Genomic DNA, 22,974 nt, shown 5'->3' with positions numbered 1-22,974 from the left:
TATTTGAAAATTAATTATGGAAATTGTGTAATTCATTTTAGGTGTGGGTTGTGGGGTTTATAGAGGTAAAGGGTGGGACGTAATTTAAGTTTAATTCACTACGTTATCATTAATATTAATTAATTGATATTTAATGAGGGTATTTGTTTATATTGTTTAGCGTGTGGGTTTTACTTTTATAGGGGTACTGTGCGGGAAGTAAATTCATTTTACTTTCTTTATAATTAGTTGTTACATACTATTACTTTTTTATTTGAAAATCAGTTTTAATCATGCAATTAATGTTTTTACAGTTTAATTTTAGCTGTGGGGGGGAGGAGCCAAGCTCACGAGCGTAATGGTCGCCTTGTAGCTCGGCTCCGTCAGCCCTCTGGCCTAACTCGCATATCCTGTTGTATATCCTGCCCAGAGACGACACAATTTCGAAGAAATAGCAACGCAACGTTTCGCTCTAACTCAACGTTTGGCCTGGAGACTCCGGCGTGCTGCGGTTCTGAAGTTGTGCCCCCCGAAGGGACCTGGGCCTTCGTGGTGTTGAGACCGGGACCTCGCCTATCGGATCCGGCCTGGCGCTGTGGTGACCGTCGGCCCCGGCTGAGAGACTGCGCCACTGGTGAGAGCCGTTGTGGGAACATCCCGGTGACCCTGATCCGGGCCCGCCTTGACGGCCGTGAGGCTGGTGCGGAGCGCGGTGCTTCGTGGACTGATCGTGTGAAGGGGTCCCCCCGCCGCTGCTCCGTCCATTGACCCTGGACCCTCGTCCTCGGACTCTGTTCGAGTGGAGCGCCAGCGATATTGCAGACGGCCCCTCGCCTTGGGCGAATCTCCTTTTTTCACCGAGGCTGCCATTGCTGGGACCCCCCGGAAATCTGTAAAGGCCCGCATTTGTGAACTGTTTCGAACATCGCGGAGGGTGGTGAGGAGGCTGAATTCACAAAATGGCTACTGACGACCTGTGCTGTGGGTCTCCTCGTGATGACGGGCTTGAGTTGCTGGACGGCACGGGGACCTGGACGTGTGTGCGTGAGCCTACGATTGGAGACGTTCTTGATGTCTTACGATCCTTACGCGCGGCCCTGGCCCCCGGTGCTCCGGGAGACTCGATTCGTTCTACCGCCATCTTGGATGAACGCTCCTTCATGGTCCCCTCTTGTCTCAGTGATGCCACCGCCTCGCCTCCCCCGGTCGCTACGAGAGTTACTGTCGCTATCCATCGACGGATTTGCTGGCCGGTGGATTTGGAACCTCCTGCTCTTCGATGTTGGGAGTTTGGGGATTTGGATGTCGTGCGGGGATCCGATCCTCCCCGGGTGCCTGAGAACAATGGTGGACCGCTGCCTGTTTTTGCCTTGATGAGGTCGTGTTTCTATTTTGCAGGGAAACCCCCGCTTTTCCTGGCGGCAAGACTGAACTCCTGTCTATTATTGCCCTTGTTGTTATTGCTGAGACATTTGAACTGCCTATTTGAACTTTTGCCCACTTGCTTATTGATTGCCCTCCCTGGCCTACGTTTTGCTCGTATTCTCTTTCAATTGTGTGCTAGCCTCGCATCGTGTTGCTTATTTCACACTGTCCTGTGGTGGGTGGTAACTGTGGTTAGAAAAGGGATGGGGTGAGATGCACGGCTCCCGGTGGTTTATTGGCGTACGGATCTGTGGCGAAGTTGCTCATATTTCTAGTGCTGTGGGAGACCCCCCTGTAAGTTTTTTGGCGCTCGAGATTGTGTCGTTCTGGTTCACATATAATATGTTCGTATGGTTGGGTGGAGGGCGGTGGCCGACCGTATTTGTTTCTGCTCTTTTGCTCCTCCCTCCCATTTATTTCTTTTGTCTTGATGTCCTTTTTTTTGTCTTTATATTCTTCTTTTCTCTTGTCTCTACTACATTTCGGGTTCTGGTTTAGGGCGACAGGCGCGCTGTTTGGAGGGTAGGCCATAGCCTTCTGCAGGGGTGCTGGGTGGGATGGGTGGGTTGGGTGGGATGGGTGGGTTGGGTCTTATTTGATGTTTTATTTTCCTCAGTTCTATGGCCCTTTTGTATCTCTTTATTGGAGTGCCGCGTCTGTCCTTGCCTTCCCTGGTATGTTTGGGGTGGGGTCTGTAATGTCGCTGTTCTTCTTTTTGTAGTTCTGCTGCTTTCCATTGCGACTCCCATGCCCTCCTCGTTGTTGATATTATCGCTCTTTTATGTGTTCTTTACTACGGGACGCTTGTTTAGGCGCGGCATTCTTTTCTTTCAGTCTGTGTTTTCCTTTCCCTCTCTTCTTTCCTCTTTCCCCCCCCCCCTCCCTCCCTTTTTCCTTCTCTCCCAAGGTTAGTATGACGGGTTAGTCTGGGTGTCGTCGCTATTCCGGCCCCCTTTGTTCTGTTTCCGATGTGCTATTGGGTGGTGGGGATACAAAGTCGTTCTTACTTATATACTGACTTGTGTTCACGGCCCTGTTTTTTTATTCTGATATATACAGTGCTGATATTCCTGCATGGCTGCCCTTTAGCCCTTCTGTTACCAATAGTTTGATTTGGGAATCCGGATTCTTTTATATTGTCGCCCTGCCTGTCATGCTCCTTCTTGCCCTATTATAAAAAATAACCTTCATTGCTCCTGTTTGCTGGTCGTTTGGATCCTCTCTCCTCCACCCCCTTTTTTAAGATTGTATTGCTTACGCTCCTCTATGATTGATTCTGTAACTTCATTCTGGACTTCTTGACTGCTTTCACATGTTGTGGCCGGCCAGTTTGGTTGTAGGCCCAGATTTGTATATCCTGTCTATATCAATAAAGGTTTACAAAAAAAAAAAAAAACATTTTGGGCTGTGGGGATTATAGGGGTAAATTGTGGTAAGTTAATTTTTATGAATTTTAGTTTGTATTTTAATGAATTATTTAATTGTTAATTAATTATGGTAATTAACCACTTGGCTGCTAAGGGGTGTGCGGGTGGATCCATTGACTTTCCATTGAAATCAATGGAAACTCCATGACGAGTTACCCTTGTCATTAGCACTGAAGGGGTTAAGGAAGTACATTTTAGATGTGGGTTGTGAATTGTGTTGTGTTTTAGGGTAGGACATAAAAAAGTAAATTTATGTAATGTTTTTGTTTCTAAATAATTTCAAACAAAAAATATTTGTTTCAAAATTATTATTAAATAAAATAAATATTTGTAGGTACTTGTCATGCATTTAACATTATAATATCGGTTAAAAAAATGGTATTAAATATATTTGTATTTAGTTTTTAAAATATTTTTGTCAAGATTTTGTTTGTTTTTAATTTTGAATTGACTGGAGTGAGAATATTAATTGTTACCCCATCCGCAATCAAAAACTTTCCCTACTGTTGCACTCACTGGAGTGGGAATTGTAATTTTTACACCTTCACTATCCAACACTTTCCCTACTGTTGCACTCATTGGAGTGGAAATACTAATTTGTATCCCTCCGCTATCGAACACTTTCCCTACTGTACCAATTATTAGAGAGGGAATAGTAATTTTTACCCTCTGCTATCCAACAATTTCCCTACTGTTGCACTGACTGGTGTGGGAATTGTAATTTGACCCCTCCGCTATCCAACAATTTCCCTACTGTTGCACTGACTGAAGTGGCAATAGTAATTTTTACCCCTGCGCTATCCAACCCTTTCCCTACTGTTGCACTGATTGGAGTGGGAATAGTACATTTTATCTTGCCACTGTCCAACACTTTCTCTACTGTTGTACTGACTGGTGTGGGGCACCGCGTACAGATCCAGTACAAGCAAAGGTCTTGTAGGAACCAAATTTGGGTTTCCTGTAGCTCTCCGGTATCCCGAGGAATCCGCATATAAAAAGTTTAGAAGGTACAGATACTGCAGATCTGACCTCAAACAACAAGGGTGGTAAGTACACCACCCCTTATTAAGAGCCAGAATGCGCTCTTAAACGCACCCCGGGCCTGACAAAAGCCTCTAGAGCATCCACGAGGCTGAAACATGTTGACCAATACCAGTGCGATAGACCAGTAACTGGGTCTATATATGCTAGACTACGTTTTTGATTTCCCACATCACAACCTTTTTAAATAAAATACGTGTGGCAAGTGGTGTAGGGAATTTGAATTCACTTAACCAGAGCACAAGCACACCCTCTTTTTTTTCTTTCCTGGCCACTACTGACAAACCAGTTGGTCTTCCTCCAGACGGAGGTCAGCATATTGACAAAGGAAAAAACCCTATGATCATGCTGTTACAGTACACCTAGGCGGAGAACCAAGATATACCACCAACTACCTGTGTACGTATATGAGGGTTTTTTAAGACTGTTCCCATACGAACAAAGACCCTGGTTATACAGGACAAGTGGCCCATTCTCCCCTCTCTTTGATTTTTGTGGTGTGGGAATAGTAATTTTTACCCCTTTGCTATCCAACACTTTCCCTACTGTTGCACTCACTGGAGTGGGAATAGTATTTTTTACCCCTCTGCTATCCAACACTTACCCTACTGTTGCACTGACTGGTGTGGGATAGTAATTTTTACCCCTTCGCTACCCAACACTTTCCCTACTGTTGCACTCACTGGAGTGGGAATAGGAATTTTGACCCTTCCACTATCCAACATTTTCCCTACTGTCCCACTCACAGGAGTGGGAATAGTAATTTTCGGCCCGCCGCTATGCAACACTTTTCCTACTGTTGCACTGACGGGAGTGGGAAATGTAAGTCCGAAGATTTTTAAATATATATATTATATTATATATATATATATATATATATATATATATTATATATATATATATATATATATATATATATATATATATATATATATATATATATATATATATATACTCCTCCAATCCTGCTTTTTAAAAAAAGACAGGTCTGACACATGCTCAGGTTTCCCAAAAGTTATTTATTTCCACCGGTGCACATTTATCAAGCTTTGCGATGTCCACAGTATCAGCGTACGGCAGACGCGTTTCGGCGTGTGCCTCATCAGTGCCGGTTAACACCTTGAACGCTATGGGGAATTTTCTCCTGTGCTGTAACTTTACAAACACCATTATTCATGATGAGCTGGGCTCGTCATGAGCGTAGCAGGAGGCTACTGCATGACGAGCCCAGCTCATCATGAGCGTGGAAGGGGTTAAGTAGCTGAATGTGCCAAGGTGAGTTTTACCACGTAGCTGCTGTTTAAAATACAGTCCAAGTGTTTTCATTGGTTGGGAGTCGTTCGGACAGGGAAAGTTCCTCCGTTGTTGAATACCGCTGTGCTCCCTGCCAGGAAACCACGGCCACAGTGCACTACTCCCGCAATGAGGAACCTACGAACAAACAAAGTCAGATTAAGGTACAGTGACCCATCCTCGCACACGATAATGCTTTTGTTGCTCTTTCTGGGTCCTTTAGTTGCGGGAAACACAGGTCGGCATTCGTCACCACTGGGCAAACCTTTAAGCAAACGCAATGTCTGCTCCCTCTCCCCATTACCTTCGAGACACTCCGGGTTTGGGGGGGCGCCGCATATGTGCCTTCTAAGCACTCCAAGCCAGGAAAGTTTGTCGGTTATTATGCGGAGCTCCAGACCGAGGGGCGTGTCAAATGAGGCAGAGCCGACCTCCACCTTAACATACTCCTCCAATCCTGCTTTTTTAAAAAGACAGGTCTGACACATGCTCAGGTTTCCCAAAAGTGATTTATTTCCACCGGTGCACATTTATCAAGCTTCGCGATGTCCACAGTATCAGCGTCCGGCAGACACATATATATTTTCAAATCCTGCGCAGCCGCCACGTCTTGATTCACGCGATACGATGCAGGCAAAGCAGGACACGGACCAAGTTTTCGTGCTAGTTAGATTTATTCACCCAAGTGTCAGAGACGCGTTTCGCAGCGCGAACGCCGCTTGTTCACTCGACAGTTTGTTACTACTCGGGAAGCATTTTTAAAGTGACAGTGCATAATTTGGCGAATCACGTGAGTTCATTTCACAATAGAAATAGACAAAACATTCACTATGTATTGCGTAACCATTCTTTTTGCAAATAAGGCTTTAGTTGATCTATAAATATCAGTTAAATACATTGTTTTATATAAATCAACCATTCCTATAATCAACAAAATATCATTATTTGATTATAAAAAATCCGTGTAAAATACGTTAGCCCATAAGCAATAGCATATATAGTAATTTAAAAGTTCTGTCATTTTTCTAGTGAATATTCGTATATTGTGCTCATATGTGCAAGTGATTTAAAATCATCTCAATAGATCTTGTTATACCTTTCGTAATTGACTCATCAACCAAATGAATGTTAGCTCGCTACTGTTATCCTTGTATATGTATAACTAACCTTGTATTTCCACTGTTCATTACTATTAATCATTTTATATTTTTTCTTTATTCACTTATAGTAGCGTTATGTATCAACACCGTCTATATACATCACATCAATAAATAATTTTTCCGAGAATAATTTTTCAGAAAATGCGCATTCAGTTCTAAGATATCAGTGATTGAGTACTTCTCCTAGTATGTACGTGAATACCTGATGGCAATTCATGTTATCCGTTTGTAATCACTTTTGTACAAAACATTAGATTTGATTTGCATATATAGAAAAATATTTTTAAAAAACATCCTAAGATATTTACAAATATTTAAAATCATTCATACAAAAAATCTTAATATAAAAAGTTGTTTACTTGAATAAATAAATTTAAAATTCATCTATCTATTTCATATATGTTTTGAAAAAGTGCTGGATTGTACATATTTGTCTGATTATGCGCTGGTTATCTTATTTATGGACAAGGGACAATTTTCTCAGTAATCATTGTTCTAGACAAGTGTAAAGATCTTCCGTTAGATTCAATCCATTTGGATGTTTCGAATCTAACAATAAAATGTTTCTAGTCTCCAACTTTCTTAGTTTATTCTCCCTATCTCCTCCTCGTCTATTGGGAGGGATTGCATCTATGAGATAATACGACAACCCTTTATTATTGGATCCGTGGCATGCCTTGAAATGTCGGGCCACCGGATAGGTGTTGTCTGTATTAGTTATGGCCCGGAGATGCTGGAGGATTCTAACATGGGCTTGTAGCTTAGTACTGCCTACGTAGATTAATCCACATGGGCATGTTGGCACATATACTGAATATTCGGTTTTGCAATTCAACATTTTATTTATTGTGTATGGTTTTGTCTTGAACGGACTGAGGTATGTTTTGGTATTGGTCCCATGTGTGCAAGCTTTACATGTTGTGCATTTTCTGAAACCTTTTAGATTTTGGTACCAAACTGGTTTATTTACAATTTCAGGGTCAGATACTACCAAGCAATCTTTCATCGAGGGAGCTCTACTATATGTAATGGACACCCTCTGCAGTAGCAGGGGTCCTAATACAGGGTCACTAAGCAGTAGATGCCATTCCCCCTGAATGATTTTTTGAATTGCCTTGTGTTGCTTGCTATATCCTATTATAAGGCGAAAGTTTTTGTCCTCTTCACCAGCGTGATTTTGATGCTGATCCCTATCTTTTTTACTAACCAGTAAAGTGTCCCTAGATAATGTAGCTGTTTTGGCAATTGCATTGTCAATTATCTGTCTGGAGTAGCCTCTAGCTATAAATCGTTGTTTGCTCAGTGCTTGGGCCTTTTGTAATTCTTCCTGTGTGCTGCAAACCCGTTTAATTCTTAGCATCTCCCCATAGGGAATGCTATCCACTAAATGGCGAGGGTGGGAACTAGATACATGTAACACCAAATTTCCTGCAGTTTTCTTTCGATATAGAGTTGTTTGTAAAGTATTGTTATTGATATACACTTTGGTGTCAAGAAAATTTACACAGGTGTTACTGATGTCAGCAGTGAATCTTAAATTAAGGTCATTGTTGTTAATTTTGACCATAAACATTTCTGCTTCCTCTCTAGTCCCATGCCAGATTACAAATAGGTCATCGATGAACCTGAGCCACAACTTGATTTTAGTGGACATTGTGTCTCCGTGTGTTCCCAAGAGGACCAGCTTCTCCCATTTGCCCATATGCAGGCAAGCATAACTCGGCGAGAAGCTGGCCCCTATGGCCACTCCTTGTATCTGACAATATAAAAGATGATTGAACATAAAAATATTGTTATTAAGACAAAATTGTATCATAGCCAACAGCATTTCATTGTGATGTTTGTAAATTGGCTCTCTGTTTGTCAGGAAGTATTCCACAGCTTGAATGTCATCCTCATGTACTATACTTGTATATAATGAAGATACATCTATTGCTATATATATATATATATATATATATATATATATATATATATATATATATATGCATTACAATGGCCCAAGAGCTTTCAAGGAAGCACACGACAGCAAGTGAAAACCGAAGGTTTATTTCAACAAGGAACCAGCATCTGCTTTCCAGATAATTCATAGCGCCTGATGCATTTCAAGGCTCCTGCCTTTTCTTCAGAGGCGACTTGCAGACTGTGGGTGTTACCAGAGTTACTTTTATGCCCAGCTGCATATTATTAGTCAATTGCATTGCTCAGTGCGTTTTTAATGTAATGCATGCTGGAACTAGTAGTCAAGTACAATCCCAATTAATACCTTTAGTAGGTTTCTTTTTGAACATCCACGTTTTTTTAAAGTCAATTATTTTCCTTAGTAGGACAGAGTGCAGGGCTGATTAAATTACCTCACTAAAGGTATTAATTGGGATTGTACTTGACTACTAGTTCCAGCATGCATTACATTAAAAACGCACTGAGCAATGCAATTGACTAATAATATGCAGCTGGGCATAAAAGTAACTCTGGTAACACCCACAGTCTGCAAGTCGCCTCTGAAGAAAAGGCAGGAGCCTTGAAATGCATCAGGCGCTATGAATTATCTGGAAAGCAGATGCTGGTTCCTTGTTGAAATAAACCTTCGGTTTTCACTTGCTGTCGTGTGCTTCCTTGAAAGCTCTTGGGCCATTGTAATGCATAAATCAACACGGCAGCCCTGTCGTGAAGGAATGCACCATCACGAAAGAGAGAGGCTGCTGGTGGGAACTATGTCCATGCCGGATTCAGCACAGCAAGTGAGGTAATTTAATCAGCCCTGCACTCTGTCCTACTAAGGAAAATAATTGACTTTTAAAAAACGTGGATGTTCAAAAAGAAACCTACTAAAGGTATTAATTGGGATTGTACTTGACTACTAGTTCCAGCATGCATTACATTAAAAACGCACTGAGCAATGCAATTGACTAATAATATGCAGCTGGGCATAAAAGTAACTCTGGTAACACCCACAGTCTGCAAGTCGCCTCTGAAGAAAAGGCAGGAGCCTTGAAATGCATCAGGCGCTATGAATTATCTGGAAAGCAGATGCTGGTTCCTTGTTGAAATAAACCTTCGGTTTTCACTTGCTGTCGTGTGCTTCCTTGAAAGCTCTTGGGCCATTGTAATGCATAAATCAACACGGCAGCCCTGTCGTGAAGGAATGCACCATCACGAAAGAGAGAGGCTGCTGGTGGGAACTATGTCCATGCCGGATTCAGCACAGCAAGTGAGGTAATTTAATCAGCCCTGCACTCTGTCCTACTAAGGAAAATAATTGACTTTTAAAAAACGTGGATGTTCAAAAAGAAACCTACTAAAGGTATTAATTGGGATTGTACTTGACTACTAGTTCCAGCATGCATTACATTAAAAACGCACTGAGCAATGCAATTGACTAATAATATGCAGCTGGGCATAAAAGTAACTCTGGTAACACCCACAGTCTGCAAGTCGCCTCTGAAGAAAAGGCAGGAGCCTTGAAATGCATCAGGCGCTATGAATTATCTGGAAAGCAGATGCTGGTTCCTTGTTGAAATAAACCTTCGGTTTTCACTTGCTGTCGTGTGCTTCCTTGAAAGCTCTTGGGCCATTGTAATGCATAAATCAACACGGCAGCCCTGTCGTGAAGGAATGCACCATCACGAAAGAGAGAGGCTGCTGGTGGGAACTATGTCCATGCCGGATTCAGCACAGCAAGTGAGGTAATTTAATCAGCCCTGCACTCTGTCCTACTAAGGAAAATAATTGACTTTTAAAAAACGTGGATGTTCAAAAAGAAACCTACTAAAGGTATTAATTGGGATTGTACTTGACTACTAGTTCCAGCATGCATTACATTAAAAACGCACTGAGCAATGCAATTGACTAATAATATGCAGCTGGGCATAAAAGTAACTCTGGTAACACCCACAGTCTGCAAGTCGCCTCTGAAGAAAAGGCAGGAGCCTTGAAATGCATCAGGCGCTATGAATTATCTGGAAAGCAGATGCTGGTTCCTTGTTGAAATAAACCTTCGGTTTTCACTTGCTGTCGTGTGCTTCCTTGAAAGCTCTTGGGCCATTGTAATGCATAAATCAACACGGCAGCCCTGTCGTGAAGGAATGCACCATCACGAAAGAGAGAGGCTGCTGGTGGGAACTATGTCCATGCCGGATTCAGCACAGCAAGTGAGGTAATTTAATCAGCCCTGCACTCTGTCCTACTAAGGAAAATAATTGACTTTTAAAAAACGTGGATGTTCAAAAAGAAACCTACTAAAGGTATTAATTGGGATTGTACTTGACTACTAGTTCCAGCATGCATTACATTAAAAACGCACTGAGAAATGCAATTGACTAATAATATGCAGCTGGGCATAAAAGTAACTCTGGTAACACCCACAGTCTGCAAGTCGCCTCTGAAGAAAAGGCAGGAGCCTTGAAATGCATCAGGCGCTATGAATTATCTGGAAAGCAGATGCTGGTTCCTTGTTGAAATAAACCTTCGGTTTTCACTTGCTGTCGTGTGCTTCCTTGAAAGCTCTTGGGCCATTGTAATGCATAAATCAACACGGCAGCCCTGTCGTGAAGGAATGCACCATCACGAAAGAGAGAGGCTGCTGGTGGGAACTATGTCCATGCCGGATTCAGCACAGCAAGTGAGGTAATTTAATCAGCCCTGCACTCTGTCCTACTAAGGAAAATAATTGACTTTTAAAAAACGTGGATGTTCAAAAAGAAACCTACTAAAGGTATTAATTGGGATTGTACTTGACTACTAGTTCCAGCATGCATTACATTAAAAACGCACTGAGCAATGCAATTGACTAATAATATGCAGCTGGGCATAAAAGTAACTCTGGTAACACCCACAGTCTGCAAGTCGCCTCTGAAGAAAAGGCAGGAGCCTTGACATGCATCAGGCGCTATGAATTATCTGGAAAGCAGATGCTGGTTCCTTGTTGAAATAAACCTTCGGTTTTCACTTGCTGTCGTGTGCTTCCTTGAAAGCTCTTGGGCCATTGTAATGCATAAATCAACACGGCAGCCCTGTCGTGAAGGAATGCACCATCACGAAAGAGAGAGGCTGCTGGTGGGAACTATGTCCATGCCGGATTCAGCACAGCAAGTGAGGTAATTTAATCAGCCCTGCACTCTGTCCTACTAAGGAAAATAATTGACTTTTAAAAAACGTGGATGTTCAAAAAGAAACCTACTAAAGGTATTTAATTGGGATTGTACTTGACTACTAGTTCCAGCATGCATTACATTAAAAACGCACTGAGCAATGCAATTGACTAATAATATGCAGCTGGGCATAAAAGTAACTCTGGTAACACCCACAGTCTGCAAGTCGCCTCTGAAGAAAAGGCAGGAGCCTTGAAATGCATCAGGCGCTATGAATTATCTGGAAAGCAGATGCTGGTTCCTTGTTGAAATAAACCTTCGGTTTTCACTTGCTGTTGTGTGCTTCCTTGAAAGCTCTTGGGCCATTGTAATGCATATATATATATATATATATATATATAATATATATATATATATATATATATATATATATATATATATAACACCTACTGGCGGTCGCCAGTAGGTATATATAGTTAGGATTTTTTCTCTATGGGATTTTTGAAAATTCTATGTCTAATAACTTTGGCGTTTGTGGACGGAATTGGCTGAAATTTTCAGGAAAATGGAACATTTTGTTCCTGAGCAGCCCCTGAAAATTTGGGGGGGTTTCGTCAAGGGGGGGCCGAGAAAAAAGGGGGGTCCCAAAACGTGTTTTTAACATTGAGTTTTCCATAGGGCGGTTGGCCTCACTTTTAGCCCGAACGGCTGAATGGATTTGCACGAAACTTGGCAAAATTGTAGGGACTGGTAGCCCGATGTGCCTTTTGTAGGTCTCAATATATGTGCTTCAGTGGATTTTGAGAAATTAACGTTTAAAAAAAGATATATATCTGTAACAGCGGACCGGGCAGCGCTCCAGTTCGCGTACTTTTCGCGTAACGGAACTTCGCGTAGCGAAGCTGATTGGCTCTCCGGTGTCTGTCAACATTCTAAACAGTCCGGAGCGGCCGCCATCTTGTCTCTCGGTAGGATTGAGAGACAAGAGGAGGCCAAAACAAAGGTGGAAATAACCATAAGGGGGCATAGTAGATCCTCCCTGATCCCCTAGGTTTAATGTGGAGGCTTTAAAAGGGCCCCGCGGGGCAAAAAAAATAATATTTTTTTTTGTTTTTTTTCGTGGGTAGCGCCCGGTCCGCGAACCGGGAAGCGTTCTGGGCAGCGTACTGCAATGAAAAATGAATGAGAGACTTTTCAAATGCAGTATGTTAATTGATTGTTGGTTTTGTTGATTATTTTTTAATTTTTTTTATTTTTTAAGCAATTATTTATTATTGTAATTGTGTTTGAAAATTTATTAACATTTCTAACATTTAACTAGTTTATGAATTACATATAAAAATGATTAAAGACTCAAACAATTTTTTAATATTACATACAATTTTATTTTTCGGATTGTTTTTCAAAATTTAATAGAACGTCTAGCATTTGACTGTCCGATATGTCCTCTTGTTGAGTGAACATAAGTTCCCACATTTGACCGTCATCATAATGAAGTAAATGATCCACAGATTCTACACATTGAACTAATTCATGGTCCCGTGATTCATCCATGAAATCTGAGTCATCATTGTCCTCAATATCTTTTTCTGTGTTGTTCTCCAGAACAATTTCGAAGGAAACATTCTGCTCACCTTCCATTTTATTGCTGTAATTTGCATAAAAAATAAATATATCAGTAGAGATAGGGCACTGTTGGGTTTAAGTTCAGACAGGTACTTGTGAGGCGTGAAGTAGTACTATTAAAAAGTGCCTGTGAAGAAGCCTAAGTAAATTCATAATTATACCACAGAAACCTAAATCAATCCATAATTATAATAAACAAGCCTTTCTCAATGTCTAACTCTTACAGAGGGATAGTATATAACTATCTGAAAATGTTTTCAAATTTATAAAATAATATCTCACCTTCTAAAAACAAGTTTAAGTTGTGAGTGAAAATGATCTTGCAATGTAGTTCAGGAAGTAGTAGTCAAAATGGCTGTTTCTCTCTCTCTTCCTTTATATATATTCAGGTACATAGCCAATCAAATGTCAGGTAAAAAAAGTAGAAAATTAAAGTAACATTTTCATTGGTTGTCAATTCCAACACTTCAGATGTGTTTTGTGAAGTAATTTACCTCAGGGTATTTAGAGAGGTCTACAGGCTAAATGACTAAATGGAATTCCAACCAAATTTGTGAAAATGGTAGGGATTGGTATGTAGTATGAGCTAATCTATATTTGGTGAAATTGTCTCCAGTGGCTTTTCTGTGAACTACTTTCCCACCTTTTTTGATGGTGCGCTTCCCAGGGAGCGACCCGGTACGCGAACCGTTGAGCGCCTCGGTTCGCGGACCTTAAGCGTTCCGGGAGTCCACCATTTTGTGTTTCGGTCGAATTAAGATACAAGATGGAGGGCAAATAATGTTCAGAATGGGTAGAAGGGGGCACGGTAGAGTTATCTTGACCCCCTAGGTTTTGTGAGGGTGGCTGAGGAGGCTTATATGTGCGAAAAAAAAACATTTTTTTAAAAAATTTCGCGAGGTTAGCTCCCGGTTCGCGTACCGGGTAGCGCCCCAGGGAGCGTACTTTGTTGAAAATTAGTGAAAAATGTTAGAGTAAAATAATAATTGTGAGTGATTAGATGTAGGGTAGCTCTGAGAAGAGCTTTTGGGTTTATGGTACATTTAGGTACTTATAAGTAGGTACCAATGCACATTCTTAAATTCAGAGTGAAAATTCTGTTGCCCTCATCTGAGAAGTGAACTCCATCTCCTCTGTAGATATCTTGCATGTAGTAACGCAAGTTATTGTTGTACAGGGAGCCCATTCCATGGTCTCTCATGTAAGCTGAAACAGATTTGTTTACATGCTTCCTCGACTTCTCAATTTGTGGACAAAATTGCTTGGACCACCTCCATTTCTGTCTTTGGCATATATTTGAATATACCAAGGCAGTCTGAGGAAAAAGTGCCATTAATTGCTCAAAGGTGTCCTTTAAAAGCATTTCCAGACCTACACCAGTCAAAGTGCCCAAGTCATTACCTCCACAGTGCACAATTAACAGGTCAGGTTTGGGCAAATGCATAAAGGTTTTCACCAATGGTATCAATTGGTGACATTTTAATCCTCTGTGGCCAAACCACTTAATTTCCACATCTTGTAAATTGAGGTTAGGTAAATTCCTGTTTTCAACGTACCTTTGAGCCCAGTGAATATAACTATGTCCAACAATCCAGACAGAAAACATGGTGAGAGAAGGTTCTCCTGCAGTCAGATGAAGTGTGGCAATGAAATGGCAGTTGAAAAAATGAGAGTGTAAAATGAAAAAAAAAACTGTGGAGTTTCTGTGTTCATGAAGCAGTAACAGTGATTGGTGGATTTTGATTGCTGAAAACAGAAAGTTAGGGTGCACGGATGTGTTCTTTGAAAGATGTATTTTGAGTGGTCAATAAAAAATCATTAAATGAAAGAATGCACTGGATATGCAGGTGCACTGAGAGTTCAGAGTTCAATTGCAACATTGTTGTGTGAACTTGCAAACAACAGAGGTCTTCCAAGAGGTGGTTGCCATGCAGATAAGGCAGAAAGGGCAGAGGGGGGATGGGTTTTCATTTGAAAAAAAGTGAGGGAAGACTTTTGATTGGGTGACATGAGAGATATGTGTGAAGAATTACAGCATTTCTGTGCTTTTGATAGCTGCAGACTCTGGAGTGCATACCTTTTGCTCTGCTGAAGACAAATTGGTGTGTTTCTGAGACTGTTTTCAAACTCAAAGTATTTGCTAAGGTGAGAAAATATTTCTTTAATTTAGATAGAGAATAGTGTGCTTTAAGGAGAAAATTATGAATTATGTGGCGCAAATTGCTTGTAAATATGCTCCCACCTGTGCATGGAAAATTTAGATTTTGAATGTTTGTGTTACATAGCCATGTTAAAAGTGATACAAACATGCTGCAAAGGCAATCAAAAAACGCTTTTATGTGTCTTAAGGACATTTTAAGTAATTTTCCCATGTGCAGTGTTTTGAAATTATGATTTGAAAATCGTTTTTGGGGAAAAGGAATTGTTTTTAAATTTATGACAAGGACATAATGGTGTATGCTTCTTTATAAGGCAATTGACTGTCCCTGATGTTATTTTTCCCATTTTAATGTAAGACCTTTCTCTGTGGCGCAAATTGCTTGTAAATATGCTCCCACCTGTGCATGGCAAATTTAGATTTTGAATGTTTGTGTTACATAGCCATGTTAAAAGTGATACAAACATAATGCAAAGGCAATCAAAAAACGCTTTTATGTGTCTTAAGGACATTTTAAGTAATTTTCCCATGTGCAGTGTTTTGAAATTATGATTTGAAAATCGTTTTTGAGGTAAAGGAATGTTGTTAAAATTTATGTGCGCCATATGCCCCCAAATTTCTTTTTCAGGGGTGCAGCAGGGTGTTCTTGAGACACCCCTGCACCTTTGGAAAAATTCCTAATTTGCGATGAGCTAATTGCTAATCACAAATTGCACCTTCATTCCTATGGGCCTCCTGGCCCATGGAAATGAATGGGTAATTTGCAATTAGCAATTTGCTCATTGCAAATTAGGAATGGTAAAGAATCGCTATTTATTCCTTAAAATTCGCTATTTAAGAAATGCAAAATAGTATGATGATACATATGGCGGTTCATCTCTAACAAGATAAGAAGCTTAGGGATACATTTATGATGACTGGCGCAATGAAGTGGACATCACTTACTTCATTGGTAGAGCTTTACATGTATTATGTCCTCTGTATTCTTCATCAAGCGTAACTTTAATCTGCAATCCTGAGTAGGCCTCACCTTAAACATACCTCTGGATAGGCCACATCTTATTGTCATCCTGAATTAATCATTTAAAATGCTAGGGACAGATTTATGATAGGTGTATGCCTCTTTTGCGCCACTTAGAAAACACTGTCCATGGGGAAATGACTTAAAATGTCCTTAAGACACATGAATGTGTTTTTTTAAAACGTTTGCAATTTTTTTTGGGTCACTTTTAACATGGCTATGTGACTCAAACAGTCAAAATCTAAATTCGCCATGCACAGGTGGGAGCATATTTACAAGGAATGTGCTCCATGGGGAAAGGTCTTATAATGTAATATGGGAAAAATGACATCAGAGACACTGAAATGCCTTATAGAGAAGCATACACCATTATGTCCTTGTCATAAATTTGCAAACCATTACTTTTCCCCAAAAACGATTTTCAAATCATAATTTGAAAACACTGCACATGTGGAAATGACTTAAAATGTCCTTAATTCAAAATTTGCTATTCTTTATTTTGTGATTGCACTGAAGGATTTGCAAATTTTGCGATTACTTAAATGCAATGTATCAAATAAAAAATATGTAAAAAATGACATTAAGGATTTGGAAACTATTGTGGTAAATTGGTGGTAATTTGTGAATTCTTTTCAAAAAGCTTTTTTTCAAAAAAACAAAAGGTCCCATATGACGCCAACACATGCCCTTAGGGCATTTATGTGTGCCATATGCCCCCAAATTTCTTTTTCAGGGGTGCAGCAGGGTGTTCTTGAAACACCCCTGCACCCTTGGAAAAATTCCTAAGTTGTGATGAGCAAATTGCTAATCGCAAATTAAACCTTCATTCCTATGAGCCTCCTAGCCTATGGAAATGAATGGGTAACTTGCAATTAGCAATTTGCTCATTGCAAATTAGGAATGGTAAAGAATTGCTATTTATTCCTTAAAATTCGCTATTTAGGAAATGCAAAATAGTTTGATGGTACATATGGCGGTTCATCTGTAACAAGATAAGAAGCTTAGGGATAGATTTATGATGACTGGTGCATCACCAGGGATGTGTCAGTCATCCTGCGCCGCTGTTCCGCCACCCATGGTGTGCTGCATTTACAATGCGGGGCATCATGGGGCAAAAATGGCACAGATGCGTGACGTATCTGTGCTGTAAAGGTAGTGATTGCTGGAGTTGTATCGCAAGTGCGATGCAGCTCAAGCAAGGCTCAGGGGTGACCCATCTCCACAATGTTGCGTCAAGACCTATGCCTGCTTAAAGCAGGCGCAGGGTTTTGACGCAGCTTTCTCCTATCTGATTGTAAATACGGCACACCATGGGTCAATGTCAAGTAGTGTGTTAAGTTTTTGATCACTGTTATTGATGTACTGTTTGGTAATAATGGTTAATAACATTTTTTATTATATTTTACCACAGATTCAACTGCAGATCATTTCAAGATTTCACCATGCCAACAATAGTAAGACAGAGAAAGGCTGCAAAACGTCAAAGACAGCAGGTGAAATCAAATAAGCAGCAGTCCTCTAACAAAAAGATTTGTCAAGTCACGAAGAAAGCACCGGGTAAGAGCACAAAATATTTTATAAGAAATATGTGTAGTAAAAAAAATATTACTACAGAAAATGTTTCAGTCCATAAAACGAGAAGGAATTCAAATGGAAAGGAAAGGCCAATCAAAAATGTTAGTGCTAGAGCAAGAGATAACTCTGTGCATGATAGTAGAAGGAAACAACAGTTTAGGGAGATTCGTAAACGAATGTTCCGCAACAGGATAATTGGCAATTTGTTAAAAAATATTAAGAAAGGTCAACAGAAATTGGTTTTTTATAAGAGAAAAAAAAAAGTTGAGAAAGTTATTGATCAGGCATTTGAAATTAAACGTAAGTTATTTATTTTGATAATCAATAGAATTAGGAAGCTAAACAAGGCAATTTATGATTTCAAAAGAAATAGTAGATGGAAGAGAATAGTTAATCGTAGTAATTTTTGTGAAGTTTTTTCTGGAGAATGGATGCATAGTTCAAGCTGTGAGGCATTTTTTAATGAGGAGAGTTATTTCCAGGATAATGATTTGGTGCATGCAGTTGACACCAGTGGCCGTGCTTATGAAGTGAAAGATGGTTGTCCAGTTGAAAAAGAAAAACTTGTGACAACAGAGGCAGAAGAGGTGTTAGGTAATGAGGTTTTAGGAAGACGTGCTAAGGGTCCTGTGTACACCTGGAAGTGTAGTAGTATTTGCAGTGTGCGACAGGATTCCATCAATTTGCTTTGTGATTTTGTACGGTCATTTAATAAGAAAAGTTTGAAGCAGAAAATAAGGTTGTTGCAAGAATTAGATCCTTGCAGAGTAAGAGAAGTGACAGGTTTGCATGGTCATTCACTGGCTTGTCTTTCCAGGAGAGTATGCCAGAGTGTTTTTCATCATTTCAGGATGCTAGCAGTGCATCATAATAAAGTGAGGAAATTAGTTAGAATGTTGTATTATGCTAAGAGTCCAGCAATTATGCTTAAACAATTATGCGCTGCTCTTTTGCATGGTTCTGAAATAGATGTGAAGAATATATGTGAAGAAATTGAGTTTTGTTACTTTGGAAGTAAAGAGGAGAATGTTGAAATTGAGCAAGAAGAAGAGGGTCATGTGGAAGATAGTGTACAGGTTTCCAGTACAGATAATTTCCAGAGGGAAATTGCGACGTTTGAGGTGAAATCAAGTGAGAGGCCTAATTTCACTTGTGTGTGTTGTCGACGCACTTATTATAAGAATCAGACTAAGTTAGTGGATTTATATGCAAAAAGTGAAAGGGAAAATAATAGTGAATGGAAGGAGTTCGCAACATACTTGATGGTAGAAAATTGTTTTGATTTGGGATTGGATCAACGTGTGTGTACTTATTGTTGTTGCAAATTAAATCAAAACCAGATGCCTGCTAGAGCAGTTCATAATAATCTGGAATTGGTTGAGATTCCTTCTGAATTGAAGGATTTAAATATTTATGAATCTATTTTGATTCAAAGTATTCATCCCTTTCAAGCTATTGTAAGAATGGAGCCAAAGACAGGGAAATTGCCTCCATCAGATTTACAGAGAGGATTAAAGGGAAGAGTTGTTTATTTGCCTCTAGATTTGAAGAAAAACATTAACACAATTGGAGTAGAAAAAGTGGAAGAGGAACCTCTGGTTATCTTAGTTAATGGCGTTTCCGATAAAGAATAAGAAAATATGGCAAGATTTAGTAGATGTTAGGAAAGTTAAAAAGGCAACATTGTATTTGAAAAAAAATAATAAATACTATAAGAATGTATATGTTGCAGAAGAGGAAGTAAGTGAGGAAGAGGATAGCGATTTGTGTGCTGGTCAAATTGAGAAAGTAGAACCCTCTACTAGTGAAGAAATATATGAACATTATAGTGTTCATCCTTTGCATTCCAAGGAAGTCATGGGGAATGCTATTGAGTTGTTTCAAATGAAACAAGCCAAAGGGAGTCCCATTAGTGTTTGGGAGGAAAGTTTGGAAGCTCGGTGTTTCCCACAGCTTTTTCCAACAGGTCAGGGAGGAAGATATGATGAACGACCTCATCAAATTCCTGCTTCTGAATACCGGACTTTGCGATTGTATGCAGGAGATGCTAGGTTTCGACAATGCATTCCTTATTTGTTTCATCTCCTGTTTGAAAGCGATCTGTCTGGACTGTCATATGCAGTGAACCACATCTTGAAAAGTGGTATACACATGCAAAACATCTCGGCAAGTGACTTTATGGATAAAGTCAATGTCCAAGACAGTATTTTGGATTCTCACCTGATTAATCTCATGGCGTGTCAGCGTGGTACTAATGAGTACTGGTACCGTCGTCATGGTGATTTAAAATGTATGCTGAGGAACTTAGGTACTCCCACATGGTTCCTCACTCTGAGCTGTGCCGAGTATGGCTGGGAAGACTTACTTGAATTTCTACGAGAGGCAAATGCTAACGTAGATAACATCGAATTCAAGACACCCGGAGAACTGTGCTCTTTGGATCCAGTCAATGTATGTAGGTACTTCAATCATAGATTTGAAGCTCTGATGTCTTTCATCATGAATAAGAAGAATCCACCTCTTGGAGAGGTGTTGGATTTCTTCTGGAGAAAGGAGTACCAAGCAAGAGGTGCTCCTCATATACATATGTTGCTGTGGATCAAGGATGCACCTAAATTTGGAACGGATCCAGAAGACTCAGTGATGAGTTTCATCCAACAGTATTCTACGTGTGCTGTTCCAAACGCAAAGGAGAAGAAAAGCCTAAGAGAAAAAGTTCTGCGTTTCCAAAGCCATCGATGTGGAAAGTACTGCCGTCGTAAATTCCGAAACAAGGACAAGTTCTACACTAAATGTCGTTTCGGCTTTCCACGACCGGTGATTTCTAAAGGAAGAGTAAACAGTTTGATGTCTTCGCTGCGACACAATGTCATGAAGAAATCACCTAAAAACACTTACAATTTGAAGAGGAACGAAGAGTCCAAGTACATCAACGACTACAACCCGGTGATTTTGTCCATGTGGAATGCTAACATGGATATACAGTTTGTGGCTGATAACTGTATGGCTGTGGCTCGGTATGTGACGTCTTACATCACCAAAAAAGAGAAGACAGAATTGAAGGATATGTGGGAGGACATTTCCCATGAAAAGAGCCTCAGCAAGAAGTTGTACAGTTTCAGTCTGAAGATGTTGTCGCATCGAGAAATCGGAGCGTACGAATGTTCTGACCGGTTGTCTTCAGCAAGTCTCTATGCCAAGTCCAGGAGTATCGTTTGGGCGAGTCTTGGTCTTGCTGCAACGCGTAATCGAGTTCTCAAACCTGTGCGGGAAATTGAGTATTTGGCGGAAAAGGAGCCAAACGGTACCGACATTTTGAAGACCAACATGTTGGATACATATTATCCAAATCGAAGCATTCACCTCGACAATGTTTGTCTGTATGAGGTTCTTCAAAATTACATATTCAAGAGGAACATCAAAGAAGATACTGAGAAAGGAGTGTATGCTGTAATAGGAAGTGAGGGATGTCTGGTCAAGCAAAGAAAATGCCACTTGGTAAACCATCGAAAATTGAGTGGCGAATCTCCTGAAAAAAAGGAGTTTTTCTATTTAGCACTTTTGCAACTTTTCAAGCCTTGGCGTGCAGAAGAGGAACTGCTTGGAGATTTCCTCTGTTACGAAGACTCTTTCAATGCCGCCAAGGAGACCATAGAATGTCCTGCTTTTCCCAAATATGTAGAAATGTTGAATGCGGAAATTGAGCAGGAAGCAACGATTGCAGCCGAGATTGCCAGAGACAGTTCTCAGGACAGTCAGAGTTCTGCTTCATTGAGTCAGGATCCACTAGGAGGACCTGTTATTGAAAATGAAGCTGCCACTGCTATGAATGAAGTGGAAAGAGCCATGGCACATGCTCAAGAGGATGCGGTTAACTTAGAAGAGTTGGAAAGACAACTCAACGTTGAGCAGAGGAAAATATATGACGAAGTTACCATGCAAATTGATCATGGATTAAGTCATGACAAGAAAGAGTGCTCATGTACGTCGTTGAAGCCTGTCCGACTGTACGTGAGTGGAGAAGCGGGAACTGGAAAAAGTTTCCTCATTAAAGCAATTTCATGCTATTTGCAGGAAAGGACAGAGTCATCGCTGTCTTGTGTTGTCACTGCTCCAACTGGACTGGCAGCACATAATATTAAAGGGATTACTTTACATCGTTTACTGATGCTGCCAGTGGAGCATGACAACAAATTACAATATCACAAGCTATCTGGAGATGCTTGTTTTGAAGTTTCAAGAATCTTGAGGAAAATGAAACTTCTTATCATTGACAAAGTAAGCATGGTTTCCAATGTCATGCTTGCCTTTGTGCATTTGAGGATGCAAGAAGTTCTCAAAACAGAGTATGATGTGTTATTTGGTGGCAAACACATAATTGTTTTCGGAGATCTTCTGCAGTTGACACCAGTGAAAGGGCAACCTGTGTTCAAAATGCTCACGCATGAAGATACCAGGAAGTGCCTAGGCAGCATTGGCAACGTCAATATATGGTTAAACTTCAATTATGCTGAACTGCATGAAAATATGCGTCAGGCGAAGGATGAAGTTTACAAGACTATTCTACAAGATGTTAGAATTGGAAAAGTGACCGAGCATGGGAAAGAAGCTTTACATGCACGATTACTGTCAAATTTATATCCAGAACAAGATGTTGTGCCTGAGAATATTTTTCAGAAAATTACTGAGAAGAAATCTGGAATATGTTTGATGCCAACTCTTGCAGAATGTGCCAAATTTAACAACAAAATGTTGCATTTAGAAAAGCAAGAGATTGTGAAACTGGAAGCTATTGATAGAGTAGAGCATATGGGATCAACAATTATTTTGTCTGAGAATCTGAAAACAAAATTGGATTCATTAGAGAAGAGTATATCTAAAACTGCAGGTTTTGAAAAGACTCTGAATGTGTGCTTGAACTGCCGTATAATTTTAAGAAGGAATTTACATGTTGAAAGAGGTCTGGTAAATGGATCAATGGGTAATGTTGTTGATTTTGTGAAATACAGAAATAGAGATGGAATTGAATTTTTAAAAATTAAATTTGATGGCATTGAGGAAGTACAGCTAATTGCTCGTTGTTCTGCTAGATTTTTGCTTGTAAAAGACTTATATGTTCGCCGTAAGCAGTTTCCTGTTTGCTTGGCATATGCGGTGACAATCCATAAATCGCAAGGTT

The 22,974-nt window shown here is 40.2% G+C and overlaps 1 protein-coding gene across 5 annotated transcripts in view; it reads left to right on the top strand.

Moving 5' to 3' along the window:
• Positions 1-22,974, top strand: part of AFF1 (ALF transcription elongation factor 1) — a 1,572,806-nt gene that overhangs the window by 179,774 nt on the left and 1,370,058 nt on the right. For 4 of the 5 annotated variants that reach the window (XM_078676278.1, XM_078676273.1, XM_078676275.1 and 1 more), the window contains exon 2: positions 7,916-8,033. The exons of the other annotated variant lie outside the window; for it this stretch is intronic. The gene's annotated coding sequence lies outside the window, so the exon portion shown is untranslated. The remainder of the gene's footprint in view (positions 1-7,915; positions 8,034-22,974) is intronic. 5 annotated transcript variants of the gene reach the window in all.

Source organism: Lissotriton helveticus, chromosome 2_1, assembly GCF_964261635.1.
Source record: "Lissotriton helveticus chromosome 2_1, aLisHel1.1, whole genome shotgun sequence".
Lineage (NCBI taxonomy): Eukaryota > Metazoa > Chordata > Amphibia > Caudata > Salamandridae > Lissotriton > Lissotriton helveticus.
The sequence above is the reverse complement of the archived record's forward strand: the minus strand, read 5'-3'. Positions and strand labels throughout refer to the sequence as shown.